The 19,031-nt window shown below is 39.5% G+C and overlaps 1 protein-coding gene across 1 annotated transcript in view; it reads right to left on the bottom strand.

The window, feature by feature from the left end:
* The window catches only part of FBXW11 (F-box and WD repeat domain containing 11), a 68,386-nt gene that overhangs the window by 38,327 nt on the left and 11,028 nt on the right, over positions 1 to 19,031 (bottom strand). The window lies entirely within an intron of this gene.

The following is a 19,031-nucleotide window of genomic DNA, read 5'->3' as shown; positions in this document are numbered from 1 at the left end:
ATCTATTTCTAGCTACTTGTTGGTACCCCACACCTAGGCAATTACTGCTCATTTAGCTTCCCACCAACCCTGACCTCCCCGTTATTCATGCCCAGGAGACACTGGCTAACTGGCAGAGGGCTACCACGACAAACTGAACGTCTTAAAACATTGTCTGTATTTATTTCAGCCTTCTTCCCCTCTATCAGCTGTCTCAGCAGAAAGAGGAACAGCTCATTCAAGTAAAACACATGATGGAATAAGTCACACAATTCCTTTACTCTTGCCATCACAGATTATGGATTAACCCCTTAACAACTACATCCAATCCCCACTCAAAACACAATTCCACCTCAAAAGCATTCACTGCTTCATCTCCTCCTCTTTCTTGCATAAGGGATCTACCACACCAAAACCAGAAAACTGGAAAAATTAACAGTATTACCCCCATCGGCAAGCCTTCCTCCACTGCCTGACTACAGTGCTTTGTCTGAAGTTTACCTTGAACCCTTTTCTACATTGCAGTTAGGTATGAAAAAATATGCAACACACAGACAAAAGATTACATTATGAAAACTATGTCCACTGGGTGATGGGAAAACTCAAGTCTATCTGGTTATGACACACGTAACAATGACAAATACAAGCTCAGGAGATGCAAGGAATCAAAAAATGGACAAAGGCAGTAAAGGTTTTGTGTTACTCCACAGATACTTGTATTTTAGCGTTTCTGGACATACACAGAATAGTAACATTGGGAAAGTAAATCACCCTTTCCACATTTCCAAAATTATAGTCTCTTGAGGGCCATTCCAGTTATTCATAACTACACGCTGTTCATAAGCAGCACTATCACTGATGTGCAAACGATGTGCAAATGATGCTCTCCCACCGCATGGTGCCACAAGAGGGAGCACAAATCAGCCATAGACTTACTGGTACCCAACTGGCCCACACCAGCAAACATCACTCCAGGGAATTTATCATTTTATCATAAATTTGAATATGTAGAAATACTTATTACAGTGATTATATGTTGTTAACAGTGTTTTCAATTGCTATGCGCTTAAATGAGTGAGGAACATCTCATCCCCTTTTGTAGCTGAAGGATAAATACACGCATTGATCCCGTGAGCTAAGAGCAAGGAACAGGAACTCTCATTGAGAGTATCAAACACGGATGGCTTGGGTCAGCATATTCAGCAGAAATCCCACATTACATCAGTTTAGCCCCAACCTAACTTTCCTTCGGTAAGTCACAGCGAGACTCTGCCATTGCTTTCTTCTGCTCCTTTATTGGGAAACGTCTCAGAGATCATTGCTAACTCCCTGGGACGTAGGCTAAGAACAGTCTCCTAAATGTTATGTCTTTCCTTTCTAGGAACACATAATAAAACTACAGCAGAACAGCACTGTAACGCAAAGTGCGCAAGAACACAAACTTCACCAAAATGATCAGACTTCCACACTAGGCTATTGACTGCAGAGCAAGTTTTTGTCTTCGGTGTGCACCTACTCAATTCTACTGTGCCTCTGCTGCTGCCTCGCTAAAGAAAACTGGGTAGCAGACTTTAAGGAGATGCTACACCTTTGGCATGTCCGCTGATACAAGGGAGAAGTAGGACGACTGCATTTCTCCTGCCCCTCTCCACTTGTCCGTCTTCCTTCAGAGCACAGTCTTGGCTAAGAGGACAGTGTCTTAGATCCACAAATGGGCAACTTGGCACAGGCAGTACTGCTGCTGAGAGGTATCTCCATGACGTCTCAACATCTGGGCCATGAATGTGAAGGCAGATGACATGGATTGATTTTTAGGCCAGAAATTTAATATTATATTTATGTATTTAATTGGGAAGTAGTTAGCTGCGTTAATTTAATGGTATCTACTACAGTGTTTATTGCTTTTTCTCTCTTTTCCCATCCTAAACTCACTCCACATTTTCTTACTACATTTTAGAGCCTGAGGGTTCTTTCTACTCCCAAATATATAGCTTGTTTTCCCTATTATATCTTCTCTTCCCAATAAATTCTCTCTACTTCTGTCTTAAACACTTAATTTTGGGGGTTATTCCCCAGATCACATACACACTCAATGGATTTTACACATTGTACACAGACTCTAATGTGTGTCTAAAGCACTTAAGCCTACTAACTGAAGACTAAAAGGTGACTGGGTGGATCCTCTCCTGTCATCTGGAAGAAGCAATTAGACAACTCTAATCTGTCCGGTACATCCACAGCACTTGGCACAAGAAGAATTTCAAAATTCCTAACAGCTGGTGTCACTAGTCCTTGCTCAGAAAGGCATCCAGCTCTTGTGCAAGAAGGAAGATAGGTATCTACAAGTTCAACTCTTCCCTTCATCATGCCGTTCCCTTCTCTCAACCCTGTACCTTTTCGTTTACCCCACCCACCCTCCACATAAAGCCACCCTGCTGGCCGCCTCTGCAGTTTTCCCAAGCAACTTTAAAGTGGATTTAACATGGACTCCACTCCATTTCCCTGCAGCTCTGCTGCTGAACAGCATCAAGACCTGGTGCAAATGATGACCTCTCAGTTCAGTTACTCTGGCAAGGCCATGAGCCCCTGCAATACGACTGACCTGCACTTACAGACTCCGAAAGAACAGGCTTGATTTTTTTACCCCCACAACCACAAGAGCCTAGCAGCTTCTCACAGTGGAAGCGTAGCTTCTAAATATTGTCAATTAATCCTGCTTATAAGTTCATTTTTTCCAGAAATTCTTGTTAAATTGCTCACAGCTCTTGCAAAAGTAGAATGATATTTCCAACCAGCTGTCATTCCTTAATTAGTCAGCCTGGAATAAGCACTCTCCATCCCCTACTGGGAATGGCAGCAACAGCGAAGTGATAACAATGGGTCTAAGCATAGATGTTTTCCGTTGCCTTATAGTTGTTACGGCCCAACTGAATAAAGTTATACTGAAGAAAGCCTCTGTCTTTATTTTCACTAATGGTAAAACCAGCAATGGCAGTAAAATTTACAAATTGCTCTACAAGCTGTAGAATTTTAAAAGCTCGTTTCCTGAAGATATGCATCCCATATTCCTCACCTAGTTCTGCAGTAACTTCAAGCTTTCTTTAGTCTTTCTGCTCCGCAATACCTCAAGCCTTTGGGATTTCTGAGATGTAGATGAACGTGGCAAACAGGTTCAAAAGTTACTTGGGGAGAAAGAGGTACTGACAAGCAGCATAATTACATAAAGCTCATTTCCTCTGGAGGTTATGAAAAGCTTCCAAAATAATAAAAAAAAAAAAAACAATGAATGATCCCCAAAGGCAAAAAATTTTGAAGGTATTATAAAACTTCATAAATCACAGTTTCAATTAAGATCCTTAGATACCTGGTAGCAACTAAAACTGGCGTCTCAAGCATGATAGTTCCACATACATGTATGATTGTATGACATTAGGTACAAAAGCACCTAAGTTTTTCTGTAGATGAATGGCACTCAGCCTGCAAGGCTCATCTCACTCCTGAGATACCTGAGAAAAAGCTGCACCTTTTCTAGCAGAAATCTATCAAACCTGTACAGGCTAACCAGATTTCTACCAGATTTGTGTTAGCTACGGGCAGGTAACGCTTAGGTTTGCACCATGCTTCAAGACTTGGGAGTGCCTTTAGTCACTTAATTGACTCTGAGGAGAAACAGCATGGTGCAGCTTTGTTCTTTAACCCAGTTTTAGTTCCAGTATCGAGAGAGCAATTATAGAAGTGATAGCAGCAATCCTGGGAACTGGGACAAGACACACAAGTAGCACCAGCAGTACCTAGCAAAGCAGACAACATTGCTATGTTTCTTCAGTGAGAAACTTTTCCCTACCAAAGAATGGATTCACAGGATACAAAGGATGGATGGACAAAACTAGACAATAGCTGTGTTACCTAGAAAAAAAGAATAGCAGTCTTCAATTATTATATTTTCAGCTATAATGAAAGGGAAAGTGACAGAGAACAAGAACTTCTATTTCCCACTACCCTTGAGACTATATCAGTAATTCTGATCTGAGTTAAAGATCAAGCCAAGTCTTTAAAAAACTTAATTTTTGAGAAAATTCCCCCTCACTGGAAAAGATACCAGGAAATTTCAGTTAAAATTACAAAATAAGCAAAACTAATCAAAACAGTTCAGCTAACCAGGCTCTGATCTCCTTTAGCAAATCACATCTACATCTGACTTTAGAGAAGTGAAGAAACGATAAAAAATAACTAATACATACTTGGATATCTTGAAGTCAAACACAGCAGATAAAGCTCGAGCTCTGTATACTCAAATCGCCTTCTGAAACCAGCTCTGCCAGCACAAGGATTGCTGAAGGTATTAATTACACATTCACCCAGAGGAGGAGAGGAATCCGCCATCCTATGTGACAACTGGACCACATCGGTAAGGAAGAAAGCTGGGTAACCATCTTCACCATCTAAAAGCAACGAGCATGTGTCCCTCACGGCTTCCTGCTTTTAATATAGCCAGAAAACCCTGAATGGTTTAAAGCATTTAAAAATGAATGCAAGCCTCTCCTTAGGATGTAATGCTCACCATTTTCTAATCCAGGAACCTGTTAAACAGTGTTTATTAACAACATCTTGATACTTGATCAGGGATAGGAGGAGATTTTCTTCTTTTAACTACTGAGAGACTCTTAATAAAAATATACTGTAGCACAAACACTAAATGAAGTTGGAGAACCACTAACTTAAACTGCACAAGATGTGAATCAACTCTTCTCACAGCAAGGACCAAACCCCTTACTAATCACATCCCTCAAAATCTGTATATACCAGTCTGCAAAGAAATGCAAAAACACTACAGTGCTTCCAAATGCCAGGTCAGAAATAGGTGGTCACTAACAAAGTGTGCTTATTCTAACCGCTGCGAAGATTCATCACTTCAGAGAATTTCTTCAGAAGCATAGCCATAGGCTATCTACAGAGGAATGACATAAAAGATTCCTGTATCAAAGGAGTAAGCATAAAAAGGTATGGACAGTTATTCAAATCTGGGCAATAAAGATGTTTGGCTTCACAAAGACAACAGCACCAGCAACAACATACCTCCAGCTACAGGTTTAACCTCACTCACGTTGCCTATAGAAAACTGCTCCTTGCAATATTTCTCCATTAATTATGTAACAAGATAAAATATGCCTTTTTTTATATATATTTAGTGAGATAATCATACCCTTAGGGGGAACGTGGAAATCCCTTGAGAAAAGTAGAAAATAGAGCCCTCGGCCAAATGATTTTCCAAATAAAGAGTTTCTGAAAATATTTGATGGCAGATAAACTCAATCCACTGTCCACAGTCACTATAAAGCACTTTGAAAACAAAGCTCTAAGGTTCATCGGGTTAAACTTGATTTAGTTTTAGGTAGTCCTGGTAGGGATCCTTATGGATCCCTTCCAGCTTGAGATATTCTATGATTCTAACTGGAAAGTTAACTCTGCTGACCATGGCCATGTCTATATTTGACATCTGTATCAGTAACTGCTTGTTTCAGCTTAAATTAAACTATTTATGTAAGCACTAGGCATCTGCACAAATTAAGCTTAATACGCTTCATTTCTTACCTTGCTAGCTATTCTCCCCGTTGCCAGGTTTTATTTTAGTGTAGTTATTGCTGGAAGTTCAAACAAAAATATACTTGAAATACTAAAAGAGTCTACCAAGATCCAAAGCTGAAGGCAAAATTAGAAAAAAAAAAAACCATGCTGAAAATAAGGCATCATTTTTATTCGGCCTCTGACTAACCACCAAGAAGTTTACAGGAAGATAGGGTAAATTCAGTACCAGCAGAGAGTTATCCAGTTTGCGTTTAAAGTCTCTAAAAACAAACACTGTAGTTTGACCACAAGTTGTAGATGTGATGTTTTTAAAAGATACCTAATGCTTCTACCTACCCAGTTTGACACCTTTCAAGGGCCTACTTTTAAGGAAGTTTTGTCCAGGTCAGTAAATCCCCAAAAACCAACAGTTGCCTGCTCCTGTCTCTCTGCTCAGAGAAAGAAAATCTCAAGTCATTCTTCACCTAAATGTTCCAGAACAGTTACTTTTGCAGGTTCAAAAGAATACAAGCAGGTACTAAACAGGTTATCTTGTTTAATCATGAATGCCTTGATGACTGGCAATTAGTACCACTATTTTAACTTTGTTTCTAAAGTATCAGTCTTCACCTTAACCTCATTACAAAATTAATTTCTTGATCTTCTGTAAATACGTAACTGCGTATCTCTTACTAGTCAGTATATGTCTGACTTAACATGAAGTTAATCTTAGAAGTCAGATCAGTGTGGGCTGCGTCCACAGAGGACTAAACTACATAACTTGTTTTTGAAATGAAATTTTACACGAAAATCATCAGCAGTTCAGAATTACTATTCTGATCCAATTCCAATTCCAAACACTAAGCAAGGGCTCCGACTCCACCGCAGAGCTTTTGGTGATGGCACATCCTTTTAACAGGCAGTAAACTGCAGTCTGAAACTACCCAGCAGAGCAGTTAATTTGGCAATTCATACCCCAACCTGCAAAGCACAACTGCCAACGAAGTGCGTACCGTAACAGCAAAATCACCCTGCTGGCTTTTAGAACTTCAGAAATAGTGCAATACAGACTCTCACAAGATCAGTATATAAAAAAAAAATTATTCACTGATTAAACTAGCAGTCGATTTAGGATGTAATAAGAAACAAAAATGTGCTACTTTTGTCGAAGTTACCAGCTATTTTCAACATGCCTGTATTTCCACTCAGCAAACAGACATCACTAGAAAAAAAAAATACAATTATTGCAATCCCAAGAGACACCCAGTGTTTTCAGCAGCAGGCATAGTTTCTAAAATTAGATGGGGATGATGCTTTTGATCCATCAGCCAATTCAAGTCGTCTGTGTTTTATTATTTTTTGGTAAATATGTAATAGCTTATTACTTCTTAGGTGCGGGCTTACCTCAACAGGTACTGCGGTATCACATCTAACGTATTTCTTGCGTAACTGTTTCAAACACACCCTAACTCTCATTTCATTTTCTGAGTGTCTGGAGTAGAGAGTCAGTAATCAAAAACTGCCTGTATCCATCCTATATTAATATGTTGTATTTACAAGGACAATGAGTACCAAATTGTGTAATTGTAGCAATTTGATGACTCATCCCTGCACCATTCCGAGTACCGAACCGTGAAGGCTTGCAAAACTTGCACCTCATGCAAACTATTTTCCTGAATATAAATACGTTGAGGCCCAAATATATACATATATATATTTTAATCACTTTCTCTACACCTGCCCCTCACTTAAAGTACCAGTTTTATGCAGAATCAGCTTACTAAAAACATGACAAATGCATTTTTAAATTCATCTAGACAAGGTTTGGGGGGCTACACTAAGCCTTGCTGTAACATTTTCCACAGTGCCTACTTGCTCAGCTCAAGCTGGTAGTTGAAAAAATTTGAAATAAATAAATAAAATAATAATAATAATAATAATAATATCATCATCATCATCATCTTAGGTTGTGAAAGAGCATCCAGCAGTAAGGGGCAGCCAGCAAGTCCTACTGCAATGCTCCACCTGAGGCTTACTGATCATGTTTTACTTCAGATGAAAACTGGCTTTATTTTCTAACCAGCTGGACTCTGCAGCCCTTTCCCAGCCTAATAGGAGGTTTAATTATACCTTCAGCTTACAGGTGTTGCTTGTTTTTCAACTGTCTCAGTTCATGCCTTTAACTATACAGTCACTCAGCCTTTCTTGGCAAATACTGTATGTGTGCAGTATATTAGCAATCCACATTCTTGCCCAGAGCAGAAAAATCTCAGTACTTAAATAGTATATTAAAGCAGCCATCAGGCTTGTCATTGGTATTGCTGCAAATGGTTGCAATCACTTTCCTAAAACATTTCTAAATTAACTTTCACAACTCTAGAGTATGAACACCCCAAAAGATAAATCCTTTCTACCTGCAAACAATAATTTTAGCAGTAAAACGTTTACATCAGAAATATGCCTACGACAAACTGGCTGTAGGAAAGGTACACAGACACTAGGAGCCGGGTACTGGTTTTCTGTTTTGTTTTGGTTTTTTTCTAATTAAGAGAAGCTACCTCAAGTTCTCAGCTACAATTACTATTATTGTTTTTGCACTAACAATATTGCTAATGGCTCCTCCAATTAATTTTCCAAATAAACCTATTTAGGTAGAAGCTATTTGCACTTCTAATCTTAATCCATCACGAAGTAAACCAGTTTTTCCTCCGTACATTTAAGACTCAAGGGAAACTTCAAATCGTGTTACCTATGCGGTGAACTCGTTGAAACTACTGACGTAAATGCAACAAGTTTTCAGAGCTTCCACTGCATCACGGACACTTGTCCCATGCTACATTATTTGTTTGGACCATTTGCATCTACAACTATACCAAAAGCTACCCTAAATAACTGCATTTTGTTAGGCAGTTAGGAGGATTAGATATGTCAGCTTTTTTTTAATATATATAATGGTAACATTGAGTAGTATTTACTACCTTAGAAACTGTCTCAATACCTAGTAAAGAGCCCCTTTAGCTTTTATTTCCCATATAAAAAAAAAAAAAACATCACAAATGAAAACCTGAGGGGAAAATACTGGCTCAAGATTATAGTAACTTTTCTTCCTTCCAGAGCAGATGCAAAGAAACCTCTTCACATTCACTCATCTATTCATTTATAGGGCTTGTAAAAGGAAAACAAACTATTTGGAAAGTTGCATTTCACTGCCGACTGCTCAAATTAGTACATCCATCAGAACCACTTTAACCGAGGAATTTAAGCACACAAACAGCAGCTGACTTCAAGGACTCCATAAGCAGCCAAGACATTTTAGAGCCAAGCGATGCGTCCCTACAACACGCTATTTCTACGTTAGCACTGGGTCTCAGAGCCCTGAACCAGCTTGCTTGCACCTCCTGTAAGTAGTTCAAATGTAGTATCGTTACCAAAAGTGTTTGCACGGTGTGGACACCCCGAGTCAGGTGCAAGGCAAAATTCAAATTACACTTCACGCTGTACGCCGTAAACAAAAGCTGTTAAGTTGTACATTTTTCCCTGCATTATGTTCATGGGAAAACAAGGCAGAAAACACACCACTCTCCCCTACATGATTAATAAGCCCGTTAACAGTATTTCAGATTAAAGGTAGGACAAGTAACATCTCAGAAGCAAATTTCAGGCTAAGCTAGTAATGTGATTACTTCAGATTCATCAAAAATAAATTAGCCTATGTTAAGATTAACTACATTTGCAACTTGGCTGCCTGGTGCAAAGTTAAAATACTTCAAGGGTTATTCCTAGATTCCCAGAGGGAATCTCGGATCAGATCTCTGCTGCTGGTTCCATGTGAAACCAGCTCTGTCCAAATTTAGTTACCTCAACGTGCTGGCCAGAAGACTGGCACAACCCTCAACACGAAGGTGTCTAAGAAGCTGTATGAAGGATGGGACATTAATGGGCATCAGAAATACAGACGCTGCAGCCAGTTAAAGATCTAGATCATTAAGCCTTTTTTTTTCAAAACCTCATCAATTTTTTTCTCATATCCACTACCGCTTAACACACGCACTGGTGCTTATCACCTTTTTCTTCCCTTAAGATCTACAAAAGACCTGCAGCCCTCTAACCCTTCAGCAAAACAATAAAATGGAACAGAAGGAAGAGAAGCAGCGGACATGTACTTCCAGCTTGAGAAAAGTGGCTGAGCAACAAACACAAATACCACATACCGAAGCACACATAACTGAAGAGTAATTTAAAAATAAGCAACTCCAAACAACTACAAGCCCATAGCCACAAACTCACTGGCATTAAATACTAATACACTAGGATTGGAGATTCAAAAGAAGCTATAAGTTACAATTAAACATTCAGTACTTTTCTCCAAGCATGCCTATGTATTTTCTCTAATTTTTCTAAGACCAGATGCTGGCACTTCTTCCTCTACATCCTGCCTTGCTTTCCCTGGCCGACAGAACTACCTCAGAATTTATTCTCATTCTTTGGTTTTTGCTCTTCCCCAAGGATAAGCAAAACTTTAACCAGATTTTGAAGAGGTTTCTATACAATCTTTTTCTGTAAAAGTTATAAAAAGGTTACTCAAAAACACTGAGGAGCCTGAAATAAAATTGCAGTAACCCTCCATTATTTGTTTTTTGCAAAATAGAAGTATTTGCACACAGAAGAAATACAGAAAAAGTAGTATTTGCACACAATGAAATATTCAATAAAGCTAAAGCCTAAAACAAATCAGCTCCTCCAAGAAAGAATCCCATGCTATATTTTAAGTTCAGTTTTTTCCTCCAAAGATGTATGGCAACCTGTTCCAGATCTGGCAACTCATGAAACTGTATCAATTCATCATAACTATTCAGGAAATCCTACTCACTCATTAATTGTCTGAAACATGATCTTTTTGCTTATATACAATTTCAGTGTGGTTTTGTAATTGCTGATATCCAAGCAACCGAAAGCCTGGAGAAAACCTTATCTCAAAAGAGACTGTGGACTAACTTCAGCTAAAGAAAGAAGCCTTCAGTAATACAAGATGTAAAAAACTACCCAAATCATTTTTTCAAATATCCACTCAGCCTTGCCTAGGGTTAGCCAGACACTCTGCATTCGAGTGCTGATTTTATCTAGGTATTAAAAGGAATGTGCAATTGCATAATTTAGATTTCACATGATTTATATAATGGATGTCTAAATGCTCCTGACCTGTAAGGCCAGTACCACTTCTCCCTACAATTTCAAGTTACAGTTGATTAATACAAAAAGCACATCATTATAAGACTCTTCAGAAAAGAATTTGAGAACGGGAGGAACAGTTGCCCAGTGTCTCAGGTTCCTCTTTTTGGAAGAGTGTTTTTACATCTGTATCACATCAGTGACTTACTTTACATTACGGCACACCATCCTGTACTGGCGTAAATGAAAGGTGGCAAGCTGTTGCACAGGGTAGCAGATCGAAAAGGCAGGGGACAGCTGAAACCAACACATTGTGCAACGAAGCCTTGAAACCAAAGCTGTGACCACTGCAGCGTGCCAGCAGTCATCGCCTTACTTCCTGAAGACAGTTGGGCTTGATGTCACTTCAACAGGAAAACTGCTGTGTGTTTCTCGTACCTCTGTATAACGCTCTCCTTTGGTTCAAAGCGCCAGCTATGGTTTCTGTGGCCTGATCCGGAATCTGAAAGGGCTTTTGCCTACAGCAAGCTGCACTGAAGGCTAACTTTGAAGTTAGCAGGGCTCAAAAATAATTTAATAGATACTGCAGGACAATATAAAACTCTCTAGAGTAGAGCGATGGACAATCGCTTAGCACCAGGCATCCTGCTTTTTTACTATTCAGGTACTGAATTCAAAGGCATTTGGCCTAACTCTTACCATTTTTCCCTAAACACATATTATACATAAGCTTGAGACTTTCAGATTACATCTGCTCTAGCAACCTGAGCTTACATGTACAGAACTGTATGTGGATTCCTGTAACGTTATGGTAAATATTTTTTCAGTATTATATGCCTTGAATAAATTCTCTAGTTCAAGTATCTTCAAAAGCAGACAAAAGTACCCTGATTTTCAAAGTAAGGTCAAGCGTGCATTCAAGCCCTGCAATCATATATACAACTTTAAAGGTATCTTCACTTGATCCTTGTTTAAGTGATTTTTCAAGTAGGGCATTTAACTATTAGCTACTGAGTATTTCATATGGAAAGAACTTCAAAGTCCACTGTCATTCATTAATAATTTTTTTAAAAATTCTTTTTTTTTTTAATTTTTATTATTGTCTGTCAAATTCAAACTTCTCTTTGAATGCAGGGCCCTAATCCATTTGGTACAATGACATTTATCAGCTATAACATGCAAATTCCTTGACAGGAATTTTTCAATTCCAAGCCCCTATCCAAGAAAAACAGCTGAAGTGTCCACAGGCATGTCAAAAGGTGTTTGCATTCATACACTTTATAATAAATATTTAGCAGTTTCTTTATTCAAAAATAAAATAAAAGGTGGAATAGATGCAAAAAAAAACAAGTTTAGAAGTGCAGTTCGGATCATCCCTAAAGTCCGGCTTAATAATAGTATCAAAAATTGTGTGTGAACTTGAGGAATGAGAAAAACATGTAAAATTAAAAAGCAAAGAGTTCAGCTGAGAGTCTCTAAAAAAACCTGTGCAATGCCACTGAACAGAATTCAACACTTACTTTATAAATGAAAAGGTTGGGATGAAGGTGACCTATATTATTTCTCTAGGGCAACAAAGTCAACTCAAACTTCTCAAGTATCCGTAAACTCCACTTGTCTGAAGCACTGGGAGACCATCCGGCGCCACAAGTAATGCCTTTCCGTAGTGGGGCCTTGCAAACATGACTATTTTGCCCTAGAAATATTATATGAAGTAGTAAAAGGCTTCGGTTATACTTCCTTCTTTCTCTGCTGTACTACTTCTTCCATACTTGACAGATGGGTATTGGTAAAATTTGCTCAGTCCCGCTGCTGGGTTTGTAGGCAGCTGTCCTACCCTTGACTCCGATGCCTCCTTTGATTTATTTGGATTCTATCACCATTTCAAAGGATCACAAAAACCAAACCACCTACGTGAAGACTCTCATATGCCACAGCCTTGAAGGCCTACAGAACAACTCGTTGGATGAAAATAAAGGAGGCCCAGGGAAACCTAGGAATGGGCTGCCTGCTAAGCACCCCAGGAACTTTTCATACTGAAATAATGAATGTCCTTATCATAAGGACGACTCTTAGAGTGGAACTATTACTATTGGCAAAATCATTACTAACGCTGGTATCAAGACTGCTGCTTAATTCCCCACAAGCAAGGGATCTGATCCTCCTGCCTGTGACGTTTCTGATAAGAAGTCTGCCAGTGCTGTGTGAAGATACTGCACAAATGTAATTTAAACCTTAGTGAGAAATATTTGATTGCATTTTTCTCTTTCCTTGAAAATTCTTCTGTGGGAAATAGTCCAAACACCTGCAAGGAAAAGGACTATATCAAATATACCTGGAACAGACTGCCTTGCATTTCCTTCTCCTCTCCTAAGAAAGATTTCACTCCCTCCCAGCACAAGCATGGCACTACTAGAAGGCAGGCAGAGCAAGGTGCATTACCTGGCAAATTTCTTTGCACCATAACAGGATCAGACAGCAAAAAAAAAATCCTCTTTTCCAAAGGAGGTTGAGAAAGCATAAGCACGAAGGTGTGGCTAACAACATCACTCTACTCAAAGACGTAGTCTTCTGCAGATGCATTGTAAGAGGTATCAGGAATACCAGCTCCTGTCCGCTACTTGTGAAATATATTCAGGGTAGTGTGATTGTGTTAGCTTTTCTGAGGAACATAAATTTATATTTGAAGCGATGCTTATCTGTTGCAGCTATAAGCAACTGCTCTGGATTTACTGAGGCAAGGTCTAGTATCTTGTGTTGATACACGAATCCATCACGAAGAAGTGTACTTGCCTCCTTAGGGACATACCCTTCCCAGCGTGAGAGACGATAGATTGTGATCTCTAAATGGTACAAGAGAGAAACACTAGCAAAAGGCAGGCTGGCAAGCGACCCAAAGGAATAAGGACTGGATCTCTAAGCTCACATTACTTTTTCTACATTCGGAAGTCCCTTCTGCAGCAGACAGCAGCTTACCGAAATATCTCAAGAGTGAGTCATATCACCACTTCCTCTATGTCTATCATAAAGATTATTGATTTAGTAAATTACTAACTTTGGAAACTGGCAACTTCTGAAGAAAAGACAAAGGTGAGAGAACTGCCCACCAACAAACAGCCACGGGTGAAATAGCTTGAAAAGCTGTTTAGAAAGAGAACCAGGCTCCTGAAAGGATTCACTCTTTGTCCAAGCAAACTTGCAGCTTGGGGATGAAACGTATGATCCTTAGGGCGCCCTAAAAACTGCCGAAAATAACAAAGTCCAAAAAAAGCACTCGAATGTATGAAGTCGTTTATACCAGCAAAACCCTTTTCACACAAGCAGAAGGGTTAGTGGTTGGCAGCACTCGAACAGCCCCACCCTGGAGAAGCCACTGCAGATGACCCCAACCTGCAAAGCGGTTCCGCAGGCTGCCTTTTCGCCTCCCAGCCCACAGTCGCCATTTGCTGCGCGCTCACCACAGACCAGAACGAACACAGCTGGAGCCCTTCGGCAGAAGCCATAGTCAGCTACAAGTCACTGATGTACGTCGTGTCTGGGGAAAATCGGGAACCAAAACTTACAGATATTTAGTCCATTTTCTAGTCTTCTGACATCAGGGAATACACTTCTGCTCCTCAGCTAAGGAAACTAAAGAGGAAGAGCTCTGGTTTGTAGCTCAATACGAGCTCACTGGCTGAAGTTTAAAGTAATCTAGTAAGTAACCACCCTCTTCTACTTAAAAATAAACAATAAGAATTGACCCAATAAAGAGAAGGTCTCTCTTCTTGTCCCTATGAAAGAACAGGCTTAGTTAATAATTAAAGTCATAAAACTGAAAGCACTCAGATACGCAAAGGATGTCTGAAAAAAGTGCTTATCATAACACTTTCCTTCAGATAGTAAATCACGCTTAAAAACAAAAGCAAAACCAAAAACAATCTCTGCATTTTACATTTACTTATCCCATTGATGTCTAAGCCTAGCAACAAACCATGGCCACGCCATCAGGAAGCACCGCAACAAGCTGCTGTCACTGCAGCCAGAGCCGTACTTGGCTCTCCTGAGACCGCGGCCGGAGTACCGGCCTCAGTTTTGGGCACGCCACTACAAGAAATACACTGGGATGCTGGAGTGGGGTCTGGCGGAGACCACCAGGATGGCTGAGCACTGCAGCACAAGGAAAAAAAAGAGAAAAAAGAAAAAAAAAAGGGGGGGAGGTAAAATGCAATGCTACCCTTTGCAAGATACTTGCAATATATGCAACTAACACCAAATTGAGCTGTCACATCAGTCCTCAGAGTCTGCAACACACACATACTAAAGAAAAAATAAAAAAAACCATTGTGAGAAACTGCTGAAAGTCAAATCCAGACCGCTATTGATTTTGAGAGGAGACTCCAGCTTCAGCCAGAAGAAACAACAATACTGGGAAGCACTGCTGCTGATTAACAGAGGGAAAACTGGACATTTTTACATCAGATCTACAAATGGGATAATTCAGGCCATCTCACTGCACAAAATGGCAACAGGCCTACTGCATGGATATCTTTAATTGCTTCTACAATACTATGCTCAGTTTTAAAGCTTTCTGTCTCAGAAAGAAGTCTGTTTAAAATAGAGGGACAAGCACAAATATTTCAGATATTGGAGAGAACATTATGTTCCTTTAAAGAAAAGGAATCAAATACGCGTTTCTTTTTAATGGAGCTGTTGGACTGTTTCCAAAAAGAAAAGGTAACAGTCCCACTGTTTTGAGGCAAAATACCAGAAAACATGTCAAAGAAGTATTTGTAAATTACTTCAAACCTAACAGAAGAAGCAAAGCAGTTGTCTGGCTATGACAACTCATTTTAACAGCCGCATAGAAGAATAACATTTTCAAAAGGAAGCAGACTACACAGTGACAGGCTATTCATCATTTTCCGATTTGTGATTTCATGCACTGTAGGAAAAGGTTTTAGCAGAATGCATCTCCTGCACTCATTGTCATTTTAAGAATACTGCTTCATGTCTGTGTCTGAATTTGTACGGCAAAAATTACAGTACTGCTATAAAAAAGGATGCTGAAGTTTTCATGTCAATAAATCAGAATTTCATTTTCAAATACGATTATTTCCACTATAGTTTCTGTTGTTGTACTTCCTTCTGGTATCTGAATAGAAACATCAACCAACAGAAGCTCAAAATTAGTAAAGAATAACAAATAGAAGCTTAAGCAAGTTAATGCTAGATTGTATCTTATCAATAAATAGAAAGATAAACTTCCTTCTTTGAGCCCCAGCTCAGCTGTGATAGCACTGAGATTCCTTATCGCTAAGAAATAATTTCCTTTGCAGGGAATGCTATTGTAGGGAATAAATATTAAAACCCTAATGCTCCAGAACTCCACTTGCCACTGGCAAAGAGTAAGTTCTTTGGAAGAGTAATAAATTATGAATTGGCCAATTCAAAAGGCTTTTAAGACCACGTTTTTGTGAAGACAGCTTCCAGTTATGAAGAGGAAATCAATACACTCCTGTCTTAATCTATAAGCAGGAACGACACTGGCAAAAACTAAGTCAATGTCACCTTCCTACTGCTTGTCCATCACCAGGACACACGGTGTAAGAATGAAAATGCAGATGAAGGAAAACCTACAGAGCTGGACGTCCCATTGTGCAGAAATCAAGGATAAAGGACAGGTAAAGCGAAGCGCTCTATCGCAAGCCTACTGACCACTGGACGAACGGGCTGGGAGGAGTCAGGGTAGCTTCAAGACTGAGAAAGCCACCCCGTGAATTCTAAGGCCTGGCCTCTGGAGGAACAAGTTGACTTCTCACACTGGAAGCGAGAAGCTGATTGTTCTTGTAGTGAATCAGTGCTCTGTTAAAGCTTCCAAGCTACATATACCACGTGTGAACATAAAAGGAAGAGCAGCACACTACATACAATTAACCTGAAAATTTTAAGGACAATAAATGGGAAGATATAGGAAAAAACCCAACGTGTTGGGGAGGTGGATCTAAATAAGCAAGAAAAAACTAAGCAGAGTTTTAGAAGAGAGATACGATGAACTCTTAAAAAAAGTCAAGGAAGTGTGACTGAATACAAGGAAGAAAGAGTTGGTTGAGCAGTATGTGGTTACTAGGTTAATTTCATTACATCTATCTAGTAATTTATTCCCCAAGCATTATTTCATCACACCCTACATTATGCAATAATTCAAAGTGACGTTTGAGTACTTATCTTCTGTTGCTTAGTGATTAGTCATCAATTCACACTGGAGATGTTTACTTACAGAACTAAGAACACTGGGCCTTTCACTTTGCGTGACAGCGCTGTTGGAGCTATTTCCCAAATCAGCCTGACAAAATACGTTCAAAACCACTGCAATGCTTCACGAGGATGAACCTATGGAAGGTGATGTATCCATACGGTTGCATTACACAACTGGTAATAGAACCAGTTTCTCTAAACACCTAAATAAGAGACCAGTATGCTTTTAATCTTGCAGTCAAATCCATATCAAAGGGGATGAAAACAGTAGCTATTTGAATGCAAGTGTGTTCGTAATGGTAAGCTCCTGGGTACAAAAACATTATTAAAGATAATTAAGTAGTTAAAAAATAAGGCCTCAGAATCTATAATAGTTTCAAGTATTATGAACTGGCATTTAATATATGCTTTCCAATACAACAAGTGCTAATAAGCATCAAGGACTTTATTTCCAAATAATATTAATTACGCTGAAAATCAGAATAGATGAGAGCAAACTTCAAGTACCACAAACGGGAATAAATATTTTTTAATAAATTATCTCTATCTCTCTCTCTCCCCCTCTCTCCTTCATTCACTAACAGCTCACAGAATGCAGAGAGTAAATATTTCTCCAGTAAACTACCGGAACTATGAAGGTATTTTACTGCGTGAGAAAAAGCACAGAATACACAACCAGACTAATTGTGGGGAATTCTCTCTCCCTCTCTCTCTCCCCCCCCCCCTCTCTCCTCCATTCACTAACAGCTCACAGAATGCAGAAAGTAAATATTTCTCCAGTAAACTACCAGAACTATGAAGGTATTTTACTGTGTGAGAAAAAGCACAGAATATACAACCAGACTAATTGTGGGGAACTGGAACACTGCCTCCGATCCACTGGCACCAGAGGATATTTGCTTAAATCTTACAGCTTGGTTTTAGAAGAGCCTAGTGAGGTTTTATGACTGCTAACAACGTTATGGAAAGGCAAGAGTAAACCTGATCTCTGCTTTCTTCTTTTAGACTGACGGTGGATTACTCTTGAAGCCTAAATGTTTGAAAAAGCACTAAGACTGAATAAGAGCTTCCTGAAGAAATTCTACAGGGCTCCAGATTTAAGACTAGGGTTTTTTTCCCCTCTTTCTGGTCCATTCACTAATTACTCTACACATACAACACACGCAGATAATGGATACAACTCCCAGATATGTTCTGTGAATCACTGAAGGGCTTCTATATTTCCCTTCTTAAACTTCTTATTAATCATCATTATGCTAACTGAACGTGTGCTACAGCACAAAGATCTCCTGGCATATATGCCCTACCTGTTTTTACATGTGGGCTTATAGCTCAGGAAACAATGAAGGGCAAGTCATGGTACCAAAAATAAAAAATGGGGGAAAGCAGCTGGTGCCACTTTCACTTCCAAGTTCCCCTTTGGGCATCACTGAGTCACACACCTGAAAGAACAACTTTTTTTTCTTTTTTTTTTTTTTAAATATCTCCCACAGATGGTTCTAAAAGATTCAAAACCTCTTACTCCTGGTTGCAGCTCTACAAAAATCAGACTTGGGGGGGGGGAAGCGCCTTTGTTTTGGAACAAAATTTAAATCAACAAAGCTCTCTCTACACCTTACCAAGTAGCGTGCCCCACAGGTATCTGCTTAGGACAGTTTTCCCTCTTATTCTCTAAACAACCCATCAGGAGGGTGCAGCCAGCAGAAAAGCACAAGCCCTGGAACACGCAGAGGAGCCAAACACCCTGGTGAAATCCCTCCTCAGTAACTCCTGAAGTGCAACAGGCTGGATACACAAAATTGTTTCTTTCCACACACTGAGCTCCCCACAGCTTCAAAGCAATCCCACCAGCCTGAACCATGCGGTTGTCCTTGCAGTGATGTACTTCATTACTAACATTTGTTAACGCTGTTAGCTGTTACTATTATGTAGTTAAAAATGTTCTGGGATTGTTAAACTCCTACAGGCACATGGAGCAAAAAGCCTACACAAATTAACTGGTTCTTCAAATGTGGTTTTCATGAAAGCTGACAGATCTGTAACAATTCCTGAAAACAATATAGGTTTGAGAAATTTTTCGA

This window comes from Pygoscelis adeliae, unplaced genomic scaffold (assembly GCF_000699105.1).
Source record: "Pygoscelis adeliae isolate BGI_AS28 unplaced genomic scaffold, ASM69910v1 Scaffold248, whole genome shotgun sequence".
Lineage (NCBI taxonomy): Eukaryota > Metazoa > Chordata > Aves > Sphenisciformes > Spheniscidae > Pygoscelis > Pygoscelis adeliae.
Note: the sequence above shows the minus strand (reverse complement) of the source record. Positions and strands in the feature narration are given on the sequence as shown.